This window comes from Aedes albopictus, chromosome 2 (assembly GCF_035046485.1).
Source record: "Aedes albopictus strain Foshan chromosome 2, AalbF5, whole genome shotgun sequence".
NCBI classification, from domain to species: Eukaryota; Metazoa; Arthropoda; class Insecta; order Diptera; family Culicidae; genus Aedes; species Aedes albopictus.
In genome coordinates this window covers 375,448,980-375,464,637 of record NC_085137.1, presented here as the reverse complement: position 1 = coordinate 375,464,637, position 15,658 = coordinate 375,448,980, and the positions used below count along the sequence as shown (strand labels likewise).

Sequence of the window (15,658 nt, the reverse complement as noted above, 5' to 3'; positions counted from 1 at the left end):
CTTTTCAGGCGGGTGTACAGTTTTGCCACCGTTCCAAATGTGCTGCCGATAGTGTCCATGGTCCATGTCATCCGCAGCAAAGCACACAAATTGACCGGATATTGTGAAAATCGTACCCCGGCTGTTGAGCCCGGATCGTCACATTACACCTTCCAGAGTGATCTTGAAAAGTAGGCATGAGAATCCATCACCTTGTCGTAGTCCTCGGCGAGATTCGAATGAATTGGATAGTTCATCCGAAACTCGTACGCAGTTTTGCACACCGTTCATCGTTGCTTCAATCAGTCTAATCAGTTTCTCATGCAAGCCGTTCTTGGTCATAAATTTCCATATCTCTGTACGGTCGATACAGTCTAACGCCTCCTCGATGTCGATGAACAGGTGATGCGTTGGGACCTGGTATTCGCGGCATTTTTTGGAGGATTTGGCGCACAGCAAAGATCTGGTCCGTTTTTAAGTGGCTTGATAACTTCACACAAACTCATTCACTTTAGGTGAAAGACGATGAAAGTTGATCTAGGATAGCACTTTGTATGCGGCGTTCAGGCTTGGGATCGCACTGAAGTTCTCACACTCCAACTTGTCACCTTTCTTGTACGATAAAAACTGTTCCCAGCTCGCGTGCGTTGCCGCAACTCTGATAAATGGCATGATTACCTCTAAAAGTTCGCACCGTTGGCCCTGTTCGAACACGCGGTAGTTCAGTATATCGGCAAGTATGCGGGTGCTCCCGATGAAATTGAGGGATCTGTAGTTCCACGTACCGAGCTTCCAATCGCAAGTTCTCTTTGTTCGCTGTGATCATTGCCGTTGGTCTCGCTTCGTATTCTCTTGCTGTTTTTTCGGTGCTTCGGTTTTTTCACGGTCGGCTCGCAGGGCCTAACACCAACCCCCGATTTACTGACCGAAGGGACCCAGTAAGTTCAACGAAGCATGCCCCCAGTCCCTGAATGCATACGACCAAAAATCCCACGGGGGTTGCTTGCCCGATCTTATCTTAGGTTACTCGTATCCCGGCCGATTCCAACTAGAAGGTAGGGATCAGAGTTGAATGACAGGGAGCTGAGGGACCTTAAAAGAGTTCCAATTCGCTGTGTCAGCCTTAAACGTGTTGTTCAGTTAAAATGTTTAGAAGTAATTTTACAAAATGACAACACAGTGTTGGTATCCGACACCTTCTGTCAAATTTTCTTTCATAAATTAAGCGATTAGCTGATCCAAATTGATAACAAGCCAATTGACTATGTATTGCACATTAAAAATAAATACAATTTGGCCCTTTTTTATCCAGAGACAACAAACAACACATAGAACATCCAGTGGCCTAGTGATATTGTTTTCATTAAACAAAAAGTTTTCATCGATTGGAGCGGGAATCGAAACTACACTCCGAGGCTTATAATACGCCTGGACAATAACGCCGCTAACCACACGGCCACGAAGCCCACACAGTAGGAGAGTTCATAAATTATGTCACCGTTTTGTAGGAAAGGGGTTTCTGGGATATTCGGTCTAAGCTTACACCTAATCCGGCAACCTCATACAAAAAATGTGACATAAGGGGAAGGGGATAGGTAATCGACACTTTTTGCGTGCAGATATTTCAGACGTTATCTAGGTCAATAATGGCAAATGACTATGGAAGCTGTATACATGTGTATCAAACCAAGCTAATCATTGATGCACGGAGCCACCTACTCTCATGAAACCGGTTTTAACGAAGTGCACTTTACATTTGCTGGGGCGCATAGTGGTTTCGCAGCGCGGTGTCACGAACACTAATGCAAATCTACTGGTTGAAAATATGCCCATTTGATTTTGCTGGGAACAGCTGATCTTTGTTTACTATTTTCAACCAGTAACTCAGGTAGTGTTCGTGTAATGCAGCGTGTACGTACACGCAACACCACTAAAAGCAGAAACCACTATTGAGTTGTCCAAAAAATGTCTCACGAAACCTAATGCAAGCCTATCCATATACGGGAGAACAAAAGATGTTTACAAAGTTCTTACAGATAGATTAACACGGGAAATCTGAACACAAACCACTACCACACAGGAATTTGGATTGGTCAATGGAGTTCTGAAGAATACGTATGAACGTATGTACGAATTTGTTGCATGGAGTGCATGAAGAATGCGAGGGTGGCGGTGGGCTTCACACATGGTCAGTACGTTTTTAAGTTTACAAATATGCTGAGGAAGTGTTCATAAATTTTTCAACATTCCTGGTATATTTAGTTTTTAAATGCAAATTTGTTATAGTCATAAATCAAAAAGTAATTGATTGCAAGACGACGTAGGAGAGGTAGAGCCGATACCTAAAAAAACGCTCCAAAATATTAACACAGAACCGTCAAATAGCACTGCGAATGGTCTCTTTGAGACGAGATAAATTTAGGTTATCTTGCACACTTTCTACGATTCGTTTCAGCAGTGCGCCTTGGTATGAGTACAGTACAGTGCTGCTAGCTATCGCACGTTCTCGTTTCACCCTCGACTGGCTGCTAGGTTTGTGCCTAGTGTTGTATGGTGATTGGTGAGTGGTTTTTATTATGTGCCACCTTAGTACGGCGTAACGCCCTTTGTTATACATCCTGTTTTTTTCCTATTGTGTGTTTAGCAACTATTTATTTTATCGATCCACTTTCTCGTGTCCTTAACATATTACTAATTCGCAAAAAAACAATTAGGAGTAGTTTAACTATGCATGTTCGTTATGTAATACAATCTATTCATTGTGTGTGGTCATATTTCGTATCATGATCCATGGAAGATACCCTGGGATGTCATTCAACTAACGATGTGATCATCAGAACCTCTACCCAGCGCCATTTTGTTTCCGACAGTACACTACTGGTGGTACAGTACTGCAAAATCAATTTCTCTCAACCGCTCCCTAAACCGCCCGGCCAATCCAAACAGCTACGACGCCGGCGATTCTGTTTCCGATGTCGTGTTTTACGTAGATTGCTTGTTCGTTCGCCTGCTACGCTTTGGTTTTGTGTGTCTGCCTTGTACCGGAGGTGAGCACGGCTTACTGCGATCGGTCGGAGAGCACTGTGCGGTGGTGTCGTCAAACGTGGGGCGTGTTGGAAAGAGAAATAAAAAGTTTCTGACGCTCGGTGGCCCTGGATGAAGAATTTGGTTTTGTATGAGAAAAAAAGCATTTTGGTGAAGCACATATCTTGACTTTTTAGGTGTATACCGGTCATAACATAACATTTTAAGTCTAAATATATTTGTATACAAAATGTATCATTTAGGCGACACCCACAGAAACTACGTAGACGCTCCATACAAATTTTCAAATTTGTGTATGGACAAAACAGGCCAAACATTTCAATAGGTCCTATCTGCATTTGAGAGGCTCTCTTTGTTCAATTTCTCTTTCAATTATTGCAATGTAATGGCACACTTTTCAACTATCTTTGCAGTACAAATCAAAAGGCGATTGTTTTGACCATCGTTCAATGCAAGGAGATAATTATAACACAAAGAAACAGCTAAGATATTAACGAAAGAGAGGGAAACCAAAGAGAGCCTCTCTTCTGCAGATTGGACCTTTAGACTTGTTTGGCCTGAAAAGTTTACGAAGGGGGAGGAACTTGTCCGAGATGATCGAAATACAGTAAGGACCCGATTTTGTCAGCCCCTGGTAGCATTTTGGGCTGACAAAAACGGGTACCTGACAAAATCGGGACATTTTTTAAAATCATTTTTTATTCATGAAAAATTGTTCTGAGCACGTCAGAGACGGAGATAGGTGTGGAGGGTCTGCTTTGGGTTCGTTCAAATATTACGTAACGAAAATGGGGGTGGGGGGGGTTTCCAGCTCTTTGTTACGCTTCATACAAAATTTGAAAATTTCTCTTTCAAAAATAGTTACGCGGTGGAGGGATAGCGGATAGGGTCTAAAATTGCCAAATTTTGCGTTACGTAATATTTGAACGAACCTTTTGTGGTAAAAAAATCCAAAGTGTGTTAAGGGCACAGGAAAAAATGGTATTTGGCAAAGTTAACATTTAGTGCTTTTTTACAGCAGAACTATTGAATCTTTTATTTATTTTTCTTATTGTCATAACATCCCTACTGGAACACAGCCTTCTTTTAGCTTAGCAATTATGGTCTACAGAAGACAGTTGACACTGGTTAGCGCAGTTTAAATCATACCATCTAACTTTAGCTGTCAACGAATGCAAATGAACCAACATCTGATTGACAAGTATAGACACTCATACTGTTCGAATTGGCTACGTTTCCGCTATTTCACTTTAATTTCCAGAGCCTTATCTCTAAAGAATCTCTAGAGAAATCTTTGAAGAAATGTTCGGGGATTTTTTTAGAGAAACTACCCGAGGATATGCGGAACGTAATCCTCAAGACATTCCCGAAGGGATCCCCTAAGTAGTTTCTGCAAAAACCTTTACAGGAGCTCCGGATAAATCTCTTAAGTAATTTCTGAAAGAATCCTTACTGCAATCTCCGTAGAAATCTCTAGAGGCATTTCTTTAGCATTTTCTGAAAAATCATTGAAAGAATCCCTATTGCTATCTTTGAAGAAATCTCCTTGATAAATCCAAGGAGGAATTCCTGGAAAAAAATACTGGGGAAATATCTGGAGCAGTTTAAGGAGAAACCATAGCAGAAATGAATTGTTAAATTCTTGCATGAATTCCAGAAGAGTTTCCAACAAAATTTTCTAAAGGAATTTCAGAAGCAATACCAAGGGATTTTCGTAGAGAAATACCAAGAGGTAACCCTGAAAAAATCTGAAGCGGGTCCCCGGGAAATCCATAGAGGATGCCCAATCGGGAAATCTAACAGAGGAATCATAGTGAAATCTCTAGAGGAATTCTTGTATGAGTAATTACTGAAGGCATTAATAGAGGAACATTTTACGAAATTCTCAGAAGGATCCCTGCAGGAATCCTAAGAGGAATTCTTAAAAAAAAATCCCTAGGAAAATCGCTAGATTTATTCATCAGAAGGTTGGCTCCAGGGACACGTTCTCTTCCATTTGGGAAATTTGTGCCTTCCGTAGATTTATCCATGGACACGTTGTTCCATGGCACGCAGTTATTCATATAGGATTTTTTGCAGAAGTATCTACAGAATTCTCTTAATAACTACCCAAGTAACACACTTGTCACCGAAGAGTCACGGCGGCGCAGGTTTTTGTTGTGCAGAAGTCACTGTGACTTACTTCTTACAAGTTAAAGTTTATTTGTTAGAAGTAAGTCACAGTGACTTCTGCGCAACAAAAACCTGCGCCGACGTGACTCTTCGGTGACAAGTGTGTTACTTAGGTAGAGGAGTTCCTGTAGAAATTACTGAATAAAGTCCTACAGGAATACCAGCAAGAATTTCTGAAGGAATCTCAGGAGTTCGTCAACGTGGGGTGTCATAAGAAGAATGCATGAACAATTCTTTGTCTAGGCGTGTTTAAATTTATTTATACAATTTTATCCCGTTATCAGATAGAAGGGAGTCTGCTCTATCTGTTACTGGTCAGAGATTACATGAAAAATGGGCCATGTGCTCAGAAGGAAGGGAGAAGCAAAAATTCGAAATGATTGTTGCGCCCTTTTTAAATGTTAGCCTACCTGAATGAATCCAAACAAGTAAACCTAGAGGAATCTCAGAGATGCCGGAAAGAAGTAAATAGATTGACTTGTAATCACAACAACAAACAGCGTTTATTGTTTTTTTCTGTTCCAGAGGAAATTAAAACGAATAGTCTTTAAGCCCATATACCCGATGTGGTAAGCGCACGTGCAATCAACAAAACCATGCTGAGGGTGACGAGTTTGATTCCCGGTTAGCTCAGAATCCATTTCATAATCGCCATTTCCTTAACTACCTTGTGTATAAAATATCTTCATGACTACCACACGATATATTTACATATACAAAATAAACATTGGCTGTGGGGGATCTCAGTTAAAAATTGTAAAAGTTCTCATAAAATAGCTGAGGAGCAGGCTGTGTCCCAGTTGGAACGTTACGCCAAGAAGAGAGAGAACTGGAATCTTTTAGCAATTTAAAACAATATTGGTTTAAAACATTGGCGAGGGTTGGGTGCTAAAATTGTCACAATGTGTTAGTTTGCAAAAACAATTTTGGCCGTTTTCAAAAGTTACACGAGTTTTGTTCATTGCGTAATTTTTCTATGACGCCTAAAGACATCAACTGCATTAATAATGATTATAAAATGGAAATTCTGAATGAAATACAAATTTATTTTTTACTTCAAAAAAGGCTGACAAAATCGGGTCAAAAAGCTGACAAAATCGGGGGTAGACAAAATCGGGGGTAGACAAAATCGGGGGCTGACAAAATCGGGTCCCCACTGTATGAATAACGTAATTTATGAACAACCCCTTGACATGAGCCATTTATCAAATACACTTTTATTTCCCTAAATACGTAGCGTAATTTTCGTACGTCGCACAACTTCAAAGGAAAATGGATCAAATTTTCAACCATTTTTTCTAACATTTTGGTACGGTTCATTGACTGAGGGGAGTGACGGTGTGGATCTGGCTCCATGTTGATTATTGATTTTGTGGGATTTACTAGTATGGGTGTATCTCATCGTTTCACTTTAATGTCTTTCAAAAAAAAAATAAGTTGAATCTATATCCAACAAGTCTTTATGAGAAAATGGAGAACACGTTGAGGTATCCTTACCCTACCCCCTCCTCTCATTACTTACGTAATTCATAAAGCAAGCACAAAGTTGTAAAGGAAAATGATGAAACGCTGTGCTTCAATTAGTAAGCATGAAATGAAAGAGCAAAGTGAAAGGAAGCAGTGGATACAATCCGCGATGTTTCCACCATAGCACGTGGTTTTTCGATGACCCCTGAATTTAGACCACCAAATTTGAAATGGTTTCCCTGTAGGTAAAATATAAACATATAATAAATTATCAGACATTGTATCTGATTGATAAGGGATTGCCCATAAATTACGTCACACATCATGAAGTCCAGTCTTATTCAAAAATTGTGGCATTGGTTTCTTATGTACGGACCATTTCACTATGGCAAACCAACCCCTCCCTCTTTAAAGCGTTTCATATTATGTGAACAACCCCTTAAGGGAAAAGAAAAACTTTACACCATTTGGGCACACCTTAAGATGTCAAAAGTACCAAATCAATTGTTCTAGTGCGCTATATTACATGTACAGCAAAATATCTCGCCAGTTGATCACCTACCTGCACTCTGCAGCTTTGTCTGTGCTATAACCGCACATCAGAGAGAGAGTAAGAAGATGAGATTATCTGGCTCTGCTATGTACGTTGTACAGTCCGCAAACCAATATTGGGGAAGCAGAAAGCGAAGCGGACATAGACATGACCTAAAGATTGAACTTTATTTTTGGAAACAACCCTAATAAACCAATACCATACACGGACCGTAATGTAGACGGTTCAACAACACCACATACTGTTTGAATTGTATCCCGAATGGGTGGTTAAGCACGTCTTATGGTTATCGTTCATGCGGGTAGATAGTTGTTCATAAACTACGAAAATCATGGGATATGGGAGAACTGGCCATGTTAAGCCATTGCCGTTCTGTCTCCTCTGAGGGTACATCCATAAATACATGACTTGGCACTAGGCCACGACCTGTCCACCTCGCTGTCCACCTTATCCTGAAGTGCTTCGTTTGAACGTCCTATATATGGAAGAACAGAGGAGATCTTGATGAACGATCCCACATCCAAATTACGCATGTCCATCCCTACATCCAACATTATAACTTAAATCGGACAACGAATCGCATTCAATTATAATTTGTATCGTAAGGCTACTAACATTACCTACTGGTACAACGCTACATTGTAATAAAGAAGTCCCTCCAATACGCTCCTGCAACAACACCAACGGCATCAAACCTGTTTGCTGTTTCACGCTGTCTAATCTCACCGCATGGTGTGAATAGAGGCCGATGAGCGTCGATGTGGGCGATGACGGAGGGAGGCGAATGGGATTTGTCGGTCGGTGCTCTGAAAATTACATCTTATTTGCCACAAAATTTTACATTCTGGAATATCGTTTTGTAAATAGTTAGGTTAGTTTTATAGGCATAACTATTTCCAACTTTTGGAAATACTAATTCAATTCAATCAGTTACTACTGCTGGGTGTTCCGCCCTTATATGAAAATCGTCATAAATTAGTACTTGTTTTCTAAAAGTTTAAAAATACTTACCGGAACAAACATTTTTCATGAAAATACCGCTCGTATTCATTCGTGAAAGTTCGGTTCTCATCCGAGTAGGCTATTCTCTCGCAGAAAACCGCTCTCAAAAGTAAAAAAAAAATGAGGTCAAAATAAAATCCATGGCAGGAACGTTAGTATTAGTGCAAGGCTGCTAGCAGTCGGACGTATTGTGATGTTCGCCAGCGGAGTTTAACAACTGTTAATTCATCTATTGCTTGCTTTGCTCCGGTGAGTTGTTTTGATTTGTTATAAACTCTTAAATAACAAGTTGGTTAACATCAGAGTATCACACTCACACATTGATATATAACATCATCCGCCGATGCATCACACGAGAGATACATTGGGTTGGGGGGAAGCACATCAACCATGAGTTGTTAATTTATTTACTTTTGCTCCTATCGTCTCTTTGCTTTGCTAGCGCACATGCGGCGACTATAGCAAGCGAACTGCACGTTGACGATCTCCATTTACCATCAGGGTATAATTGGAGGTTTCGTTGCTGCTTACTCTTTCAAGATTTTTCATTTAGGTTGAAAATTATACAATGCGTATGACTTATTTCGTGTAATTATTGTACGTTGAGGGTAACACTTAGTCTAGTTACAGAATTACATCACATATTGATTGGGTCTATTGTTTTTTTTTTTACATTTTACATGAAGTAATAATATTTACAATATTCATGGATGATACAAACTTAGGTGACTTAAAGGTTTAAAAAAAACGTTTGAATTGTTTACTTGTATAATTGAATTAAACGATAATGGTTTTTCACTTGTTATATATAGATATAGTTCTTACCCATTATATATCATTAAATAACTAGATAAATGTTTATATAACTTTGCAAATATCATGAATGATTCCTACACGTATTTGTTTACGTACACTATTATAACAGCTATCTCGTTGAAATATAGAACACCGTAGCTGCAACACTTCACACACGCATGCTAGTGTTGGACGGTCGCGTGGAAAGTGTAGCACAGTGTTTCCCAAACTATTTGGATGTATTGCCTGCCCTCTTACAGCTGAAGATAAAGAAGTGATTTGGCTGACATATGGCACAAGATAAGTGTTTATATATAATCAATATTAAAGTTGTTAAGTTAAAATAATTAAATAGGAAAAGTGACTACATTGGAATTCTAGTGTATTTCTATTGTGCCGCTACGAGGTGCTATAATTCGTTTCAATTTTCGTGTCGTGAAATATGTTTTGGGATGCTACTGGCGGGTATGATTTGTCTGATGGTGGATTTGTTGAGTTTGTTCCTGTATATCTGAAACATGGTGCCTAAACGTAGCGTGGTCCACAGACAACGTAACATATAGAACATTTTTCATGAATATTTATCGTCCAGTTCACACTACCATAAAAAAATGGAAATGTTTCACAAAATCCTGCGTTGTGCAACAACATCAACAGAAGGCGCTAGTGTGAAGCGTCAAACGCAAGGAAAAATTATGCGTGCGACCCTGGTTGTGAATGCCACAACTATCTTATTTATAGTCGGCCCGCCACTAGCTGTTGACCGAGTTTACATCCAACGATTTGGTCTGGTTGACGTTGATGGCAATATCTGCCGTTGAGAAGCGATCGGCAAGATCATCGAGCTTGCTCTGCATATCAGAGCGCCGTTGAGCTAAGAGAATAACGTCATCAGTCAATTCGAAGTCATTTAGGTGCTCCATGGTAATGGGCTGCCACAGCAACCCACGATTTGGTTCAGGATCAATCGCACCTTACCAGGGTCCACCTTACCAGGATTTCGTCTATTCCGATGAGGAACAGTAGCGGTGATAGTGTACATACTTGCCTCATTCCAGCAACGAACCGGATGAGAGTATTCTGCATGAAAATGCCTCGTACTGTGCTTCAATGAGGCCGATGATTTTTTGTGGGACACTCTTTCTAAAGAGACACTTGGAATTCATTGATTTGCTCCAGGATTATACGGACCGTGACAATATGGTCCACACAGTATCGTCCGGCACGGAATCCTGTTTGCTGCCGTCGAAGAGTTGCGTCAATCTTCTGCTTTATCCGATTAAGGATCACTTTGCATAGGACTTTGCACGATGCACAGCAACATGATACCCCGCCAATTATCGCATATAGACAGGCCACTCTTTTTGGTCACCTTTACTAATACGCCTCGCATCCAGTCGACCGGAAATGTCGCAATTTCCCATATGTAGAATAATTGATGCAGCAGATGTGCAGATACTACGGGGTCAGCTTTGAACATCTCGGCTGATATGCGATCAACCCCTCAATCGACCCCCAGGGCCCTGTTCGATTTCATGATACAGATGGCTGTTTCTATCTCCTGCACTGATGGAGCTTTGGTATTAACACGGGTAATACGTCGAACCCTTGGCCTATCATGCTGAGGTATGTATTGATGGTGTGGTCGATACTTGAAAAAGGTTTCCAAAGTACTCGAACCAGCGTTTCAACTGGTCTGCCGGGTCGATTATTAACTGTTCAGTTTCATGGGCATCGTAGCACTCATATTAGTCTCACTAAGACGACGTAAGATCACCGACGAACCGACGTGACAGCTAGAACAAACAAATTCAAATTTGTTGTCCGCGACTCCATGATGAAAAATAGCCGAACACTACCGCCACCTCTATAACGATTCGCGTTGGTTTGCTAGCTTGATTCCAAACCCCCGTGCGTTTATATAGGAAGAGGTTCGCGTCTGCGTTGATTTGACAGAAGGGTTCGCTCGCTTTGCTGGTCGACCGTTAAATTGAGGGGGGACAGTTTTGAAACTCCACTGTCACGTCGGTTCGTAAGATATCGTAAAGGATGTCGCCGGTGTTTGCGGCTTTCTCGCCTTCGTCGGTGGAGTGTCCATGCTCTTTAGTCCCGTCTCATGATCGGGAGCACTTTCTTCTGGCGTTTTTTCGCTTCTCTATCTTTCTCAAAGTGCCATCTGTGATCCACTGCTTTCTCAGGGTGCGTAGCTTACCCATTTTTTTTTGCCGGTGGAAATGAAGGCGTTCTTATTGGCGATCAATTGATCTTTTACGCTTCCACCTTCGGGAATATCCGCAGCATGGTTCTCTAGCTACTCGACGAAGGACCTTTTCATCGTATCGTCTTCCAGTCGGCGTGTGTTGAACCGGCTACAACTATGGACATTTAAAATGATCGTTAAAAGCGTAGTCGATGGAGATTTCGTCAGTTTTACGTCTGCTTGTCTGTGCGTATTCTGTGGACACTTAATAATAACTAACATCTCGTAATTCCTATGAGGAGTGGAGAAGTTTTTGAAAATCTCTTAAGTAGGTATCCAACTAATCATTCTTAGTTGACGCCCAGCATCATCTTTATAACCATTCTTCCTCATTCCCAGCCGCTGTAAGGACGGGATCAGTACAGTGCTTAGCTATCGGAGAACTTTATAATTAACTTCAATTAGGTTCTTTAGGGATATCCAGATTATTTCATAATCGGAATCTCCGTCCAAAAATAGTCGGACAATTTCATAGTTTTCGGTATCCGGGAACTTTTTAAAAATGCGTTTAAGGTTTGTATGTATAGCTGCAAATTTATTAAAGATTAATTCATTTGTATATAATTACAGTATAAAGCGATCCGGAGATATAACAGTTCAAAGTTGGCTATCGGATAATTATGACTTTTTTTAGAATCTTTCTAACTTCATGTAGAATAGTCAGATCTTTCCCAAATGTTGACCATTGATGCACAACAAGTTGATCAACTTACAGTAAAAATTTCAGATTTATTGATGCGCTTTTCAAAAAGTTACAGCTATTTGACCATTTTTTGAAAAGTGAAAATTTTGCCTGTCCCGATCATTTTGTCTATCCCCTGTAGAAATTTGGATACTTTTTACAGATTTTTGGTAGAAAACCATTATCGAACGCTCAGCAGTTGAAATTTCGGTAGAAATTACCGAACGCGACTCCCGAGTAGAGAAAAAGAGCTCAATAATAGCATATTTTGATATGGAGATCAAAACGTGATATGGGTTTGATTGACATAAGAGATAAAAGATCTGAAAATGAAATCAAAAATTTACTTCTGGAACATCATCATAATATCATACTTAGATTTTGTAAGATCTAACCAATAGCAGCGAGCTATTCGTTTGATCTTGAAATATCAATTTTTGATATTTTTCAGATGTCCCAAGAACATTTTTAAGATATTATTTTCAGATCTTTTATCTCTTATATCAATCAAACTAATATCACGTTTTGATCGTCAGTATTTCACCTCTACCCGGGTAGCTGTGTGTGGAAATTGCGTCGATTAATACATTGAGGTATTGCAATACCTGTTGTTTTATTCACCATAGTGAATACCTGCAGGCATTCGTTAGTAACATACAAATTAATACTTTAGGTATTGCATATGTATATGCATAGAGCTTGCTGACATTTATTCACCTTTCTCTTTCAAACATGCAGGTGGAATAGGATTTGTTGTCATCAGGAAAGGTTTCCCGATGAAAACAAATCCTATCCCGCCTGCAAGCTTGAAAGAGAGAGGTGAATAAACGTCAGCAAGCTCTATAGGGGTCTCCAGTTATCCTAGTGGTTAAGGCTATGGATCGCCGATCCGGAGACGGCGGGTTCGATTTCCGTTCTAGTCGGGAAAATTTTCTCGACTCCCTGAGCATAGGGTATTTTTGTACTTGCCTCACAATGTACAAATTCATGCAATGGCAGGTAAACAAAGTTCTTCAATTAATAACTATGGAAGTGCTCAAGGAACACTAAGTTGACGAAAGGCAGGCCAGGTCCCAGTGGGGACGTAGAGCTATAAAGAAGAAGATGATATGCATACTAGTGTGGGACACAAAAAGACATTTTACTCCTGTACACTTTTTGAGTTCCATTTTTAACCCATATCAACTGTACAAAATTTCAGCTCGATCAAAGAAACTATATTTTAGCGCCAGCCGTTTGAAATTTTCATACGATTTACTATGGGGAAAATAACTTGTTCAATCGCCACAGGTTGCCCCTCAAACACTAAACATAAATCGATGAATGATTTCTGTTGGAAACATTACGAGAAACCAACCCTCCGAAGATCACAAAGCGATATAAGGCATGTGGAAAAAGTTATCGACTGAAATCCGAATAGCATGGAAATGCTATTTAACACGTAAGGAATAACAATAAATAATAAAATCTCGTAATTTTATCGATCGGGTAAGGCTCAATAAATAACTATTTCCACAAATGTCGCATCGTTTTGCGGTCTTCGGAGGTCTGATTCCTCGTAAAGTTCCAACCATTCATCGGCTTATTTTTAGGGATCAAGGGGTGACCCTAAGCGGTTTTTCTTTGAAAAAGTAATTTTGCCTTAGTAAATCGTATGAAAAACTAAGAATGGCGGGCACTAAAATATAGTTTTCTCGATCGATCTGGAATTTTACACAGTTGAAATGGGACCAAAACAAAACTTAAAAAGTATACAGGAGCAGTGCCGGATTTAGGCTTCGGGGGGCCCGGGGCAAACCCTATAAAGTGGGCCCCCAAGAGCAAGATTTTGAAGATTTAAAACGTTTTTTTTTTCAATGTTGTGTATTATTCGTATTTTTATATGTTTAATGTTTTATTTTTGAGATTCAGGAAAAAACTTAGCAACACAACTATTTTGTTCATTCAAACTATTATTGTATTATGTATTTTGCATTGTTTTCAACGATATAGTTTTGTTGTTGTCCTATAAAAAGTGTACTTCTAACAATGCAGTTCTCAAATATGTCGACATATTATTCAAATAAAGAAAAAAGTTACAAACACTTATTTAAATATTTTTCCAAAAACATCAAGATACTGCATTCAAATTTGCAGCATAAATGTCATCTTATTGAGATAGGCATTACATATATTTTAAACATTTATTCGAATTCATTCAATTTTTGTACATTTTAGGACTAAGCGTTCATTTTAACACATAGGAAAGTGGAGAATTTTTCATTACAATTGCAATATTCTTCGTGTATTTGAAGATTCAGGTTGAACAAAGTTAGTACCCCAGGGAACAACTTTGGCAATAAATTAATAAAAAATGACAGTGAAACAAATGTGTGAAACCACTGTTCTGAGATGTTTCAGGAAACTAGATTTTCAAAACTAACCAAAATTTATCAGGAATCATTATCTTCTATTTCCCATGATAATATCTGTCCTCAATGAGCTTGTGCAGATGTATATTAAACAGTTGTTTTCAGAATATGATCGTAATCAACAAGTTTTGTTTACATTACGCCGAAAAACTTAATCTTTCAACGCACTCTGTTTAGAGACGCTTTTGTGCAGTAATTTGCACATAAATAAGTTTTTCTTCTAAACTCAATAAAAAGTTTCACAAAAACTCGCGTATAGCAAAATAAAACTAAAACTTCGTATTTCTAAATTGTTGAATACTGTCATATCTCTCTAGGGCTGAATTTGCTGCAATCAAGCATTTAAACCAATCCCTCAAAATAATAATTCTGGGAAACACACTGAAACTCTAAACATTTGAATTGTTAAGTAATTAAAATGTTTTTTTTTCAGCTTAATCGAAAGATAAAAATTATTGTTTCAAAACATAAATTGACAAAACAGACAAACAGAATTGCAGCTCATATCGAAAAATAAAGACATCCCACAAAAAACTTTGAATTCAATCTGCAAATAATTCCAAGGCTTCTAAATTATGAAATTTTGTATTCCGATTTCAGATTATGAAATAATCTGGATACCCTTAAAGAACACAATTATAACAACTCTAGGACATACAATAAATACAATCGTCTTTGATGTGGATTTTTATGAATTCGTTAAACAAAATATATAGTGCTTATGGATTCTTGGGGGGCCCTCCTAATTGGGGGGCCCGAGGCACTTGCCCCCTTTGCCCCCCCCTTAAATCCGGGCCTGTACAGGAGCTAGAGTTTTTGTATTTTAGGCTAATGCATATGCATTAGACTGGGTCAACAAAGTCGATTATTTGGAACAAAGCTTTTACGATTCGTTTTAGCGCCCCTTACTGTGAAAAATTTGGGAGCGATTGGTTGCATCCCCGCATTGCGATTGAAATTTGTATAGAATTTAGTATGGGAAAACGTCATTTTTTGCATTTTATTCATAAGTGTTTTTTTTTTGTCCAGTAGGTATATATTTTCTCCTGCTCGGGAAGAGTCTAATGCGATGCACTTCAAACGGAATCGCTCAAGTAATTTTTGTTCAGTGTATTATTTTCCCGTGACCGGAATGGTTAAGAAATTTAACACAGCAAGCTCCATTTGATTTGACGTTTTGTTTCAGCTCCGTACTAGGATCCGGAATAAAGCGACGCTTTTTATTTCTTGAGGGATTCCTTGCCTGAATTGTCCACGCATCGAGATAGGCCAAGCAATTTCTTGCGATCTGC

At 39.2% G+C, this 15,658-nt stretch overlaps 1 protein-coding gene across 7 annotated transcripts in view; it reads left to right on the top strand.

Moving 5' to 3' along the window:
* Window positions 1-15,658, top strand: part of LOC109422538 (microtubule-associated protein futsch) — a 64,272-nt gene that overhangs the window by 35,471 nt on the left and 13,143 nt on the right. The window contains exon 1 of one of the 7 annotated variants that reach the window (XM_029878793.2): window positions 7,299-8,467. The exons of the other annotated variants lie outside the window; for them this stretch is intronic. The gene's annotated coding sequence lies outside the window, so the exon portion shown is untranslated. Of the gene's footprint in view, window positions 1-7,298; window positions 8,468-15,658 lie in introns of those variants that run through there. 7 annotated transcript variants of the gene reach the window in all.